The 13,562-nt window shown below is 39.0% G+C and overlaps 1 long non-coding RNA gene across 2 annotated transcripts; it reads left to right on the forward strand.

Moving 5' to 3' along the window:
• The first annotated feature begins 7,816 nt into the window (after positions 1 to 7,816).
• LOC121389340 lies at positions 7,817 to 11,757 on the forward strand. 2 transcript variants are annotated; one of them, XR_005960054.1, is made up of 2 exons: positions 7,817 to 8,034; positions 11,238 to 11,757. It is a non-coding gene; the product is annotated as an uncharacterized LOC121389340 (long non-coding RNA). The 2 variants fall into 2 exon arrangements; XR_005960059.1 differs by lacking the exon at positions 7,817 to 8,034 and adding an exon at positions 10,932 to 11,045.
• Positions 11,758 to 13,562: the final 1,805 nt, after the last annotated feature.

Raw genomic sequence — 13,562 nt, forward strand, 5'->3', positions numbered from 1 at the left:
TATATTATAGTTTATAAATTTTATTTTTTGTCTATTAATATATTGTTATTATACCAAATATTAGAACTTAGTATATCATTTTTATTCCAGATGAGTTTATGCTGAAATATAAGCCAGTTATTCAGTACATATTCCTGTTCTTAATTTGAATAAAATAAATAAATAAAATAAATAAATAAAATAAACGAAATAAGTAATGTGTTATTTTTGGAACAATTATAGTTTTTACAACAATAATTTTGCCCATAACTGTACCGATGTTGCATAATATGTTTTCATTTCAAGTATTTTTGGTTCTATATTTTGCAGAATTATATCGTCTAAGTAAAGTGATATGTTTACGCCTAATAGAGTGAAATGTTCACAAAACTCAGCTATAGTTCATCATCTAATTTTCACACATATACTTACAGGGTTGATGACATCCGTGAAGAAACCTTGAGATATGGCATGAGATGCGCAAATGTCTCCAGTATGAAGGTACGCCACGAATCTTCCTCCGCCGATGTGGTAGAAGATGTGAGGAGTGAACGTTTTCGCGACCAACCTTCACCGCCTTATATAACTTGGTGCCCTGTACCGGACACCATTTCGCAGAGATTGCTTTATGATAAAATCTAATAGCATCCGTATCACTGGTTCTTGCTATAATCATGACGGAAATAGCAAGCATGTTATACGAGAACGACGTGTTCTGGTATGCACCGTCATTTGGTGTAACAATATAAAAAATCCATGGGCGGATCCAAGGGGGGGGGGGGGGGGACCAGGGGGACGCGTCCCCCCAAACAAATTGTTCAAGTGCCCTCAAAATGTCCAAGTGCCCTTTTTGTTTGTAGAATTTTTTTTTTTTAAAGTAAAAAATAATTATATTGTAGATAAATGAAATCAAGATTTTCGTGTACATGCGCAAGCTTGCAGATATGTGTCTGTGTTATTGAGTCTCAATGGGGCCCCATTGAGGTTCTAACGCGAGTGACGCCAATTTACTTCATTATTGCTAGTATATTATGACGTAGAACTGTAGGAATTCATATTAATTGTAAACATCAAAACTTGTAGTAAGGTGCCCTTTTGACGAGTCAATGTGCCCTTCTTTTTTGGCCCCCCCCTAAAAATATTTCCTGGATCCGCCCATGAAATCGGGTTCGCAAATTTTGGCTGTCTGTTTTTGCCCACTGAAATACTAATTTGTGCCACTATGGCTGGCTTAGTTGCTTTAATGAAGAAAAAACTTATTGATTTCACCAGGTGCTTGCTTAAATTGTCCCTGTTTAAGTCCTCCCAGGTACACTTACTGTCGTATTGAACTCTGTGGCAACTACCCGATACACTGAGCCTCGGTAGTTTTGTTGGTTAGGATAATCGAATGCGATGTAGTTCAACCCTGCCCGATCAATGGGTGGCATCTGATCCAACAAGTGTGACCCATAACATTCTGTTTTAATTCTGTAGACGATCGTTCTGTTAACCCCAGTGTATACTGCCACGGGTTGGCTTGCTCTTACGAACGTACCAGTCAAATCGTGCTCAGTTTGTATCTGAAGTGTTTTCAGAGACTTCAGCCAAATCTCGGCGCCGTCCATATACACACGTTCGTCTTTTACCCATGGTGGAATTTTATCGTGAGATGCGTTTGCGTAGTTCTTATGCCAGCACTGATAGTCACGAATGAGGCTGCCTTATTTACTGTTTTTTGTTTAGGTATATATGTAACGGTAAAATACTCCTTTCCTAAAATGTTGTATGGTATCGCCTTGAATGAATCTCCACGTAGCTACATTTTATTGCTGCCCGCAACGTCTATTAGACCAGAGGCCGTGATCACCAGTGTCCTTGGTGAAATGCTTGTTCCAGGCGGCATGCGAAATTCCCTGTTTATTGTGACTTCCTTTGAGGTACCAGGAGTCAGCATTAAATGTTTGTTAATTTTATAAGATCATTTATATTCTGGCGCTGTTATGTTAACCTCCACGTTATGATTCACTGGATTCGACAGGTATAAACTGATTTTGTTTTTTGGTGAGTTGTTCTTCACGTAGTTACGAAATGACATGATAAAATCAGTACCGGAAATTGCCATATTTTCTTAAATAGGTCCATAAGATTGCCTTAAGGTACTGTACCATACGATAACGTTGCATCAGATATACACATAAATATGTGTGTACACACTTGCGATGCGTGCGTGTGTGGGGTCGTGAGTATGGTATGGGGTGATTGATATGAGTGGGGTCGTGAGTCGTAGATGTTGTTATGTATATTAATGGGGGAGTCAGTTGTGTATTGGGTATTGATATGAATGGAGTCGGGGATGGTGATATGAATATGAGTGGGGTCGTGAGTCAGGGATGGGGCTATAGATATCAAATGGGGTGTGAGTTGGGGATGGGGTATTGGTTTGAGTTGGGTCGTGAGTCGGTTTGGAGCAATAGTTTTGGGCCGGATCTCAAGGTAAGCTTTCTCTGGAGCTGGATATTAATATTTTGAAAGGAATTTATGGAGAGGGTTTGCAGATGATATTGATAATACTAAACCTGTTCACGTGTGAGACCGCGAGTAATAAACTATTAAAAACACATGAGTTGTAATATAAAGTGTCTCAGGCGGGAACAAGTATAGTATTTTATTTATTACACCTCACATCAATGAACAAATATCGCACACAATTACTTCTAAAATACCTGAACAAGACATAAAAATGCACAGATTTAGCAAAATGACGTCATCTTATGGCCACTTCATTTAGCTATTTATTATTGGATTAGTGTTAGACTGGATAATCTCAACAATTAAGTATTATCCCCACTGTCATTGACAGCCCTAGATAGCTGTGTGTGTGTGTGTGTGTGTGTGTGTGTGTGTGTGTGTGTGTGTGTGTGTGTGTGTGTTTGTGTGTGTGTGTGTGCTCAGGATTGCGTGATTGGATAGAAATAGAGGTAGGGAAATTAAATATAAACAAACAGTGTTCCTTGGTTTGAAACTTTGTTTCACAAAGAAAACATTAGCCAGTTGCCACAGACGCTATCAGATGGGTAGCTAGGTGTTAAAATATAGAAATAATGAAAGCATATATTATATCGTCTGCTAAATACGTTAATGAAGAACACACGTGTCGCAAGTGAGTACGGCTCTCTTGTGAAGTACGTCGCGTGATGGAAATAGGATGTCCTGAGCTAACAGATGTCGAAGCAGACGATAAGTTTCAAAGAAAGAAAGTGGGGGAGAAGGGAATGTGCGTAACACGCAAGCCCATTACTTTAAAAGCGGAAACTATTAAAATAAAAGAAATGTGTGTTAAGGGGAAGTAAGGAATGTGCGACTTACTGAACACATCTCTTTGATGTATGTTTATATGGGAACGTCTGTCGCGCGCACGCTGAGGGTGTTTATTTATATCATTGGGCAATCTGGCGTGTTTAACTGTGATCTGGTGTTGAAACTGACTGAAAACAAAAAACGGATATCTGTGGTTCCCCGAGACCATTGGCTACGCCCCTCTAACGGTTAAACAGAGAGAGAGAGAGAGAGAGAGAGAGAGAGAGAGAGAGAGAGAGAGAGAGAGAGAGAGAGAGAGAGAGAGAGAGAGAGAGAGAGAGAGAGAGAGAGAGAGAGAGAGAGAGAGAGAGACGGACGATATGCCACACGTTCTTAATCCATTAATTCGGCGAAAGGCAGACTAGTAGAAGACACGCGCACAGACCTTAACGAGTAGCATGTGTCGATCGAAGGGAAATAACTGCATTTTAAAAATATTGTTCGTATTACGACTCCAAGAGTTCTCCACCTTTACCATATATGTGTCAATTTATATATATATATATATATATATATATATATATATATATATATATATATATATATATATATATATATATATATACATAAAGTGGACACACATTGGGTTACATTGATAGGCCTTAATGACGACAACTACACATATATATATATATATATATATATATATATATATATATAAAATGGACACACATTGGTTACATCGAGAGGCCCTAAGGGCGACAACTACACATATATACAATGGACACACACTGGGTTACATCGAGAGACCCTAAGGGGCGACATGTGAATAATATGCGTGTTCATTTCTCTTCATCTTCGTCCTCATCATCAGTATCATCACCATCGGTATCGTCGCCGTCTAGTTCGTCCAAATATTCGCCGATCCACGGACGATACTGATTTGATTTAGAACGAATCTGAGGTCTCAGATCTCTTTTCGGATTCACAGACTGTAGACTTTTTCTCGTGTTGGGGCCTTTGTCAAAGTAATGCATATAAGCCAGGAAGCGAGAGTACGTGTCTTTAAATAACTTCCATTGTAAAGTATTCGTGTTTCTTTCGATAGCATATTCGGGCATGTTTTTTTCTTTGTAGCGTTTCGATACAATCACGATTGATGTCGAATTCACGCTCGATCATCAGACGTACGCCTTCGTTTTCCAGATCGGACGACGGCTCCTCTCCTTTTCATGTCCCTCCTTGCACGTTTTAAATCGCAGATGTCGCTGCAAGTCACTCCCGTCTTTAAAGACCAGACCACACGTATCGCAAGACTGCATCCTCTTGACTTTTTTCAGATAGGGCTCTACCTCATCTTCTTCTTCTCCGTCGTCACTTTCGTAGGCGGGTATGCCTCGTAGTTTTCTCTTGAATGCGTTCCTTTGCATGATTTGCACGTAGAGCTCTTTCTCCGACGGTGGTTGAAACTCTTCTGAGACATTCGCCGTTACGTTCGTGCTTTTATACCATTCGGACGGCCCCGTCTAAAGCATTAGGTCGAAGGCGCCAATGTTCGGGCGTGGTCGGTTTCAAGTCCAGCAAAAGATGATCATAGGGCCTGTGGGTAGCTTCCTCAAACCGTTGCATGAAATGACGAGTATTTCCAGGATGCATCTGCTGTGCCAAGGTTAGGACTTGCTGCTTGTCGATGGGGTTGTTGAACAGTGCCAGGTAATGACAGTTTCTTATCTGTGTCGGGTCTTTGCTGTTATAGAGGTTCTGGTTGATGGCAATCACCGAGAGGTTTCTGTGGTGACTTCCTTCCGTGAACAGATCGGTGATACGAGAGTCTTTTCCAGCTGTAGACATCAGGTCATCCAACACGATGAGATTTCTGACTCTGGGATCCAAATAACGATCCTTTTCCAAATTTTCGGGTATGCCTTGAACAAATTTTACTCGAGCAACCATTTTGACCGTATCATAGAGAGAGTGCCATCGTTTGTAGCGCCAGGTGATGCGCTGTGGAGGCGGGTGGATTTTACCATCCCTTAGCAGTTTGTACAACAAAAATGTTTTCCCACACGACGTGGGTCCCGACACGATCATGATGAACGGATGTAACAATCTTAAGGGTTGCTGCTGCTGCTGGTGCTGCTGCTGCTGCTGCTGGGAAGGCTTATTTTCGTATTCCAAGAGTCCATGTTTGTTTCGTACGTGCCGAGTTAGGTTGTGAGTGCAAACATATGTTTGTTCGCAAACGTGACACTGATTCATGATGTTGACTGTTGAAGTGTTCGACGTGAACTGGTGATGTTGAAACTGCCATGCCCCCTTTTATAGTCTTCTCAGAAATGTCTGTGCCGTTTTTGCCCAGTCTGCTTTCGTCGTTTCTGTTCCACGCCGCTCTGTTCTCGTTTCCGTTTCTTCTCGGCCTTGGCTTGTTCTACCACCTGTTGCGTTGGTTGAGACCATGACGACTTTAGGTGTCGGGGGCTTGTTCTGTTCCTCTTTTTATTTTTTCCAAGTGGGATCGTAGAGTTCTAGACATCGATCGACGCTGTACATCATCTGACTTTTCCCACCACGGTGCACTGGAAAATGAGGTTGAAGTTTGCCTTGGGCTTGCAACTTGTAAAAGCGGGTCCACTTGTCCGCGTCGGGAACGTACAACTTGTACTGGTCTGACATGTTGCGCCTCTGAAGGTTCTATCTCAAATGACGATGTTACCCATTGCCCTTTTATTTATACTCTCTATAATTTCGCGCATGCGCACAAAGATTAAATTTTGTGTGATACGTATAGTCCATGTCCCCCCCCCCCCCCCCCCCCCCCCCCCCACCCCCCCCCCCCCCCCCCTCCCAAAGAATAACACGTGCACGGCTCAGGGTCACTCTCGGGGTCACTCTCAGGGCCACTCTCGGGGTCACTCTCAGGGCCACATGGCCACACAGCTACACACAGGGCCACACGGAGGGCCACAGGACCACACTCAGAGCCACACGCAGGGCCACAGGACCACACTCAGGGCCACAGACGGGGCCACACTCAGAGCCACACACAGGTACACACACACACACACACACACACACACACAGAGAGAGAGAGAGAGAGAGAGAGAGAGAGAGAGAGAGAGAGAGAGAGAGAGAGAGAGAGAGAGAGAGAGAGAGAGAGACCCTTGCATTAATAACAAACAAAACGTGTTATTCACATGTTTATTTTACAAAACGAAAAGTAGCACACACGTGTTTAATGTCTCAACACATTGTTAATGTAGGGACATCTTGGGGGACAGCCTGTAATGTTCCATCACTGGGTCGTCCATTTTCTGCCATCTGTAGGTGCGTAGTCCACAATAGTAGCAGACGACGGCATCGTGGTCTCCCGTGTAGAAGAAACCGGCCTTGGCGAGTTCCCTCGGTTTCTGACTTAACTGTATGGGCCACCACCCAAACGTGCACAGTCGTCTGTAGAATCCTCTCATTTCGGGTGGATGACAGAACAAGTACTGTCTCGAAAGGCCATCCCATTCGGCATCGGCGTCGTAGACATCTTCATCGTAGGGAGCCGAGTCCGTTTTATATACTCGACAAGCATCCGTCTGATCCATCGGTTCTTCGTCCACGATTTCGACGGGTTCAACAGGTATCCGTGGGTTCTTCATCCACAATTTCACCAGGTTCACGAGCAGCGTCCGTTTGATCCGTGTCATTTTCTTCTTGTTTTGTAGCCACTCTTTTGCGTTGGATCGTGTGTCTTACAGAACATTTGCATACCAAGACATCGTCACCGCTGCTGCTACAACTGCTGTTACTACTGCTGTCCATTCTCGAATGTCCCGATGCCATCTCTGGAGCGCACGTCTTAACTCTACAACGGTCGACTGACGAATGACGAACAGCTCTAAATCTAACGTGTATATGCACAATGTCTGATCATGTCCAAACACGTCCTGGGTTTTTTCCCGTGACGTCTCGGAACATGTCTGGACACGGCTAATATCTCGGATTGCATTCTGAACACTTTATGGAACCCGTCAGATTTTGATGATCTTCTCGTAAGTGGCACGGTATGACTGGGAATATGTTTCTAAATATATCAAACAATAATCAACTTGTATTAATACAGAGGAAATGCTTCCATTATTTACAAACATCAACCTCTTACTCCCACCCCACCCACCCTTTCTCTCTCTCTCTCTCTCTCTCTCTCTCTCTCTCTCTCTCTCTCTCTCTCTCTCTCTCTCTCTCTCTCTCTCTCTCTCTCTCTCTCTCTCTCTTTCCTGTCGTCTAATATCTTGTGCAAGTATATATTTATATTCTACTTATTTTATTTATTTATTCTGTTGAAAATAATTTTGTCGTTTATCTCCTTTTTGTGTTTTAGTTTTTCTGGAATCCAATGGTATATTATAAATCCAACTGCATCACGTGCTCCCAATAAAACCAAAAAAAACAAAACGCAAAAAAAAAAAAAAACCCAACAACAAAAACAAAACAAAAACATGCATACCGGCTGCTTGATTAGCACGCGTTTCTGTATCAACAGATGTGTTGCCAGAACTATAGAGATTGTTTTTCAATTACATTGTTGCCTGTATTATTAGTAAATTCCTCACGTTTCCTATGAACCCATTAACGCGCTGGCGCTCTACTGATACCTTTGTCAAACGGATTATTTAGGCTAGTCACGTTACATCTACAAATATATGCAATAACCAGCACACAATGTATATCTGACAGCTGTGGGCCCAAACCACTCATTTCAAAATCAATAACAGCTTTGAAACCATGGTGAGTACGTATACCACAGCCAATTAGACTTCAATATTTACTGATAACTTTACTTACATATTTATCTTTTCCACATCTGCCATTGATAATGTATATGCAAATGTTCGTGCTTAAGAAAAATGTTGACTTGCCCGAAGTGCTGACAACACTTTCACTTGCCCTTGCGGGTTTGTTTCACTTGCCCGACTTAAACGTTTCCTAACTGTAAGGTAAATGCCTGTATAAATATCCCAACAACATATACTACGAGAAAACATTTGTGTGGGACATAGAGCAATATTTTAGTGTCAGTCAATACAATAAAATATCATTCACTTAAAACATAGTTAACAACGCAGATTACAATCCTCCCTTCTACCCAGACTGTCAATACATTATTTTCAGATATATTGCATCTTAACAACTAGACATTTCATTGTGACTGCCGATGAAATGTATCAATGTCCAGGCTTGTAGGTCTATTAATATAAATTATTATAAAATGCTACCGGTAGTCATCCGGGTTAGTAAATATAAACATATATTAGCCTACATATATTATCACTAGCCCGAGATTCTTTAACTCATATTTTGTGACTTTTTTACCCATATATAAAATAAACTATTTGTCAGCATGCTTTTATTTTGCAACTAAAACAAAAAAGTGGTGGGGTGGGACGTAGTTCAAAACAAACTCACTCGGAATACCTCGGCCAAAGTGTAAGAATCAAATGGCCGAGTTGTTTCAAATGGGTCAATATCGGAATTCCTCAGGTAATGTCACATAATACGATACTAACGGCCGACACGATGGCAATTGTGTTCGTTTGTAATCCGGATTAACTTTCACAAATAATGTATCTTAATTCTCATTTTGATACAAAGAAAATGTTTACCGATGGCAGAGTTCTATGTATTTTTTGTTTCGGAAATTAACGGAAATAGCCGATATTGAGAAAGCCACTGGAAATGCCTCACGGGTAAAAGTAATACAGTGCGGGTACAAATGAAGAGTTCAAACAAATAATAAACATGGACGACTTTTACAGAACGCATTCGCGCATAAGAAAACATCACGTGGATGCGGTAAAATAGGAATTATTTTCAGAGATTTGCAATTAATTCCCTAAATGAATTGTTCAAGTCAAAGATGTCCATATTTTTTAATAATTTGTTTTTGACACTTTCAGTGATTGAGGTGTTGTTTTTTTGTATTTAAATCTTTATTGAACACTAGGTTAACATCTCCGAAAATTATAGATTTATCGTTTTCTAATTCTAAAAAAATAGCCAAACATATTTTCATAACAGCTTTCATTGTCAGCATTTTGTCCATATATGTTTGAAAGGATAGTTAGCTCACCTTCTATTATTAAATCTAATGTAATATAATTTCCGGACTTATCCATTTTTATGTTATGTACGTTGTATTCAAAATTTGAATTAATCATAACTGCTACACCTCTTGCGTTTGTAGTATATGAACTAAATACACATTTAAATCACTATTGTGTCTGTATGTTAGGTTCTAGCTCTGCTGTAAAAGGCGTATGTTGTAAACAATATATGTATTGTAGTTCTTGCATTTAAATAATGCGATGCATGCTTACGTTTCTCCGAGTCTCCAAGTCACTGACAGTTATGGGTCATAAGTTTCATATGGTCATAAGTTTCATATTTACCATGACGCTTACATGTGTGTTTTATCGCAGCGTTTATACAAAATATTAACTTTTTCGATAGAACATCTAGTATTGAAGGCTTCTATATCTAGTGTGATTAAATATAACAGGTAAAAACTTGGAAATAAAGTATGCATAAACTTAATCAGAAGAAGGTGACATTAAAAATATAACATTTGATACAAAGGAGTGGTGTGCATGTACAATTTAACAGTAGAAAAAATGAGTATACGGAAAAGAGCAAACAGAAGAGCAAACAAGAGAGAAGAAGAAATATACTATATATTTAAGAAATAAATCGTAAACAGGAAATCAAGGAATAGGCGATTCCCTTCCCCAGGTCTAAAGGACATGATAAAGGACAACAGTATTTACACCCTTAGAGGGGCAGTACCGAGTCTTAGCCGTAACGAGAGTGATCGCAACAAAATATACACAAGTCATATTTGTTATAAGATATCTTATTATGGCTTCTTTTTTAATTTAAAGGAGTATACTAACAAATACCGTGTGGAGTTATTGGGACTCAATAATTTCCAATTCCTTGTGACGGTTGGATGAAAAAAAAAAATCATCACGAAATGATTTCATGAAAATATCCATTTCGATCTCGTACAAAACATTAGCATTACCAGAAATGTATTGGATATACAGATATTTCTATACTGTGCACGTAGGTAAATTTGTAATTTTATTAATTTAAACAAGTTTTTATTGACCGCAAAGCTGTTTCAATGACTAAAAAACTGAGCACAGTCCCTTTAATGGAGGTGAAGATGAGAAAGATAAAAATAAAATAGCAGCAATGCTAAAATTAATGTCAGTTGTGTTTTGTATAATGTATCTAGTGTTAGCCCGTGCGTCGGTGCTTAAAGGGATTTGGCCACATCCCAGTCGTAAATTATAATTATCTGAACTCTGTTCAGCGGTTGCGTATTTGCCACTGTGGCAATGTAACAAAAACCATAATAACTAAACGTCATTAATCATCAACATTACTAGACATACATATAACAGCGTTATCACGATTATCCCCTTTCAATTTTTTTACAGTATTATACATGTATCATCACCCCGATTGGTTCCGGAATGTGTCGAAACAAATACACTTGGCGTTCGGAATCCTTGACCAAATACCTGTATGCTTGCATTCTATGTCTAACTGCACATATACATTTATTAATGTCTGTGTATATATAATTTAATGTATCTATTGATATGCATAGTTAGTCTGTACATAAACACACACTAGTACGCGTACAAACAAGTGCATGGTAGTAACCATGATGCTTGTTGGACGTAGCAATATTTAGTAGTTACTCTGTGGAGGGTATATCCTTTCTATGAATGGTAATATACATTTTGTTTGTGTGGTTGCTATATGAATGGTGGTAACTAAATGACATGTATAGCTGTTATATCAGTCGTAGTAACCGCGTCTTTTGTGCAGGTGCCCCATGTGTGGCGATGACTGCTTTTTATTAGAACATATTCTACTCTTAATGTTAATATTGATTGTAACGTAGATATTTCTTTTCACAGGCTCAAAATGCTTCCGTAACAGCGATAATCCATGCGCCAGAGGGGTCGGTCGGTACCATCATGGGGGAAGAGTGTTCATAGTGATTGTTGTCAAGGCCTACAACCCTAGGGATGGAACATTGTTGATAATCTTGCAGGACTCACAACGTTCTGTCTGCATCTACCCACATTGTGACACTACCCCCCCATTTTCACGACAGTTATATGTTTACAAAATTCCTAAAGGGTGGGTATATTAAAAGCAATATAACATATTTGTCAGGGCATTTGGGAATACAAAACGTGGATGATTGGTATATATTAACAATATTAACATCCTTTGAGGATTACGGTCTGGTCTAACACTTTTTCCTGTAACATTGCAAAATACAATTCACACAGTTTTATATTCAGTAGAAAGTTAATAGAGGGTATAGGATTAGCACCTTAAACACCTTCTGTAAAGGTTCTAATTACAACAGAAGCTCACATGGATATCCAGTTATTATTTACATGTTATAAATAAAGTTTTGTTGCAGGATTTTCTGTGTAATTACATATTTTGTCCTATAACTTACCCATGATATCCAGGTCATAAACCCATGTGATAATGTAGTGTATTAATCTGGGTAATTATCGTATGCACATTTGCAAGGTCTCTAGGTAATGCGTTGCTGATAATGCAAGCAAATAGATGTTCGGGTAATTTTGTCATTTAAAAATAGTTTTTTTCAGTAATTAATCAAATATAAATGTGTTAAAGCTGCATGGTTATTCCAGATGTCACAACTATTAAAACCTCCAACTACAGTAGGCTATAAATAAAATATAGTCAGGAATATTGTGGCTGCCAATAGTTTTGATGGTTCATTATGAAAATCAGCATGGCCGATGGATTTGAAATTCCCACACCTGGTAACTTGAAGACACCCACACCCAGCATACAGGATTTCCTCCCAACACTAATGTTCAGGACATTAAGTCATTACTTCATACAGGTACAGTCATGTTTGTGTTTCCTTCCTCAGACAGTGTATTTTATTAATACTGATATTTCTTTGATGTGCCTGTTAAGGTCTTCATAATCTAGAGGTCAATCAAGTGCATGTGTTTTAATGGAATTTTTTAAAGGGGTAGAGGTACTCTGACTATGTTTGTTGTCTCTACATATATACCTGAGTACACACACCCAACTGAAAGTAAATATCTTCAGCAGTTTTATTTTAAAACATTTTGTTGTTTAATATGACATATTGCATTTGTACAAAACTATATGCAATATATATGCTTTTTGAGGTGTACATTATATTAGGTTGCACTGTAGAAACAACAGTTTCAGTGAGGTTGTCAGTTTATGTCAGAATAAACCAGATCCTGGTTGTCATAAAGACACATAGCTGGACACTTTTTGAAAAATGTATGTTGTCAGTATAGGTAGTACTAAACCAAATAACTTCCAGCTGGGTCAAAGTTCGAGGTGCACCGAACTTTTGATAGAGAAGTGAACACCACAAGTCCTGTGATTGGTTATAAATGTGAGTGTGTTGGTTGTAAAAAATAATAGTTTCATCTGGGTAAAAAAAAATGTGCAATTTTATTTCATCTAATACCAATGTGTCAAGTAGCCTTGTGCTTGAAACATGTATGGGGTACCTGTAAAAAAAAGTACTCGAATTGTGTGCGAAACTAGGGTAGTCATAGACGCTACCGGTTATCTCAGAAACGAGCAGCTTGACCCCCTTTTTTTCTGATTCACTTTAACTGTAAGGGGTGGTAGTATTTATATCCGTGGCGTTTATGTCGGTTGATACGTTGCAGGTAGGAGTTTTAGCCACATATGTTACTATTGTCGTCTATGGGATTTGATTTGGTAGTATACACCCTACAATTGTGGCATGACCATGACTACAAAAGTATTATTATTTAAAAGTGTGTCTTTTTACAAATAATCCATGGAAGATACTAGCAAATAATAACATGGTCACACCCATATATAGGCATATGTTGACTCCACAAATTAAAATAACAAAACAACAAATGTTTATTATATTCAAATTTATCTATTTATGAATTGCATTAATACACTGGCATGTGATTCAGCTGTATAGGTTTCATAAAAATTAATATTAATGTGTTACTGCAATCATAATTATGTTGAACTAATCATGACATTGAAAAAAACATGACAAGATGAGTTATATTCCATGTGGAAGAAAATGACAGAGCTTTATGTTTCTAAAATTAAAGGTTAACAAGAGTTACCACTTTAATGGTGTTCAACCACCATGCAATCTAATGCAAACGAATCTAGCTTGGGACAACATCGATAAACTGAAGGTGGCACTC

The sequence above is a fragment of the Gigantopelta aegis genome, chromosome 1 (assembly GCF_016097555.1).
Source record: "Gigantopelta aegis isolate Gae_Host chromosome 1, Gae_host_genome, whole genome shotgun sequence".
In the NCBI taxonomy this organism is placed as follows: Eukaryota; Metazoa; Mollusca; class Gastropoda; order Neomphalida; family Peltospiridae; genus Gigantopelta; species Gigantopelta aegis.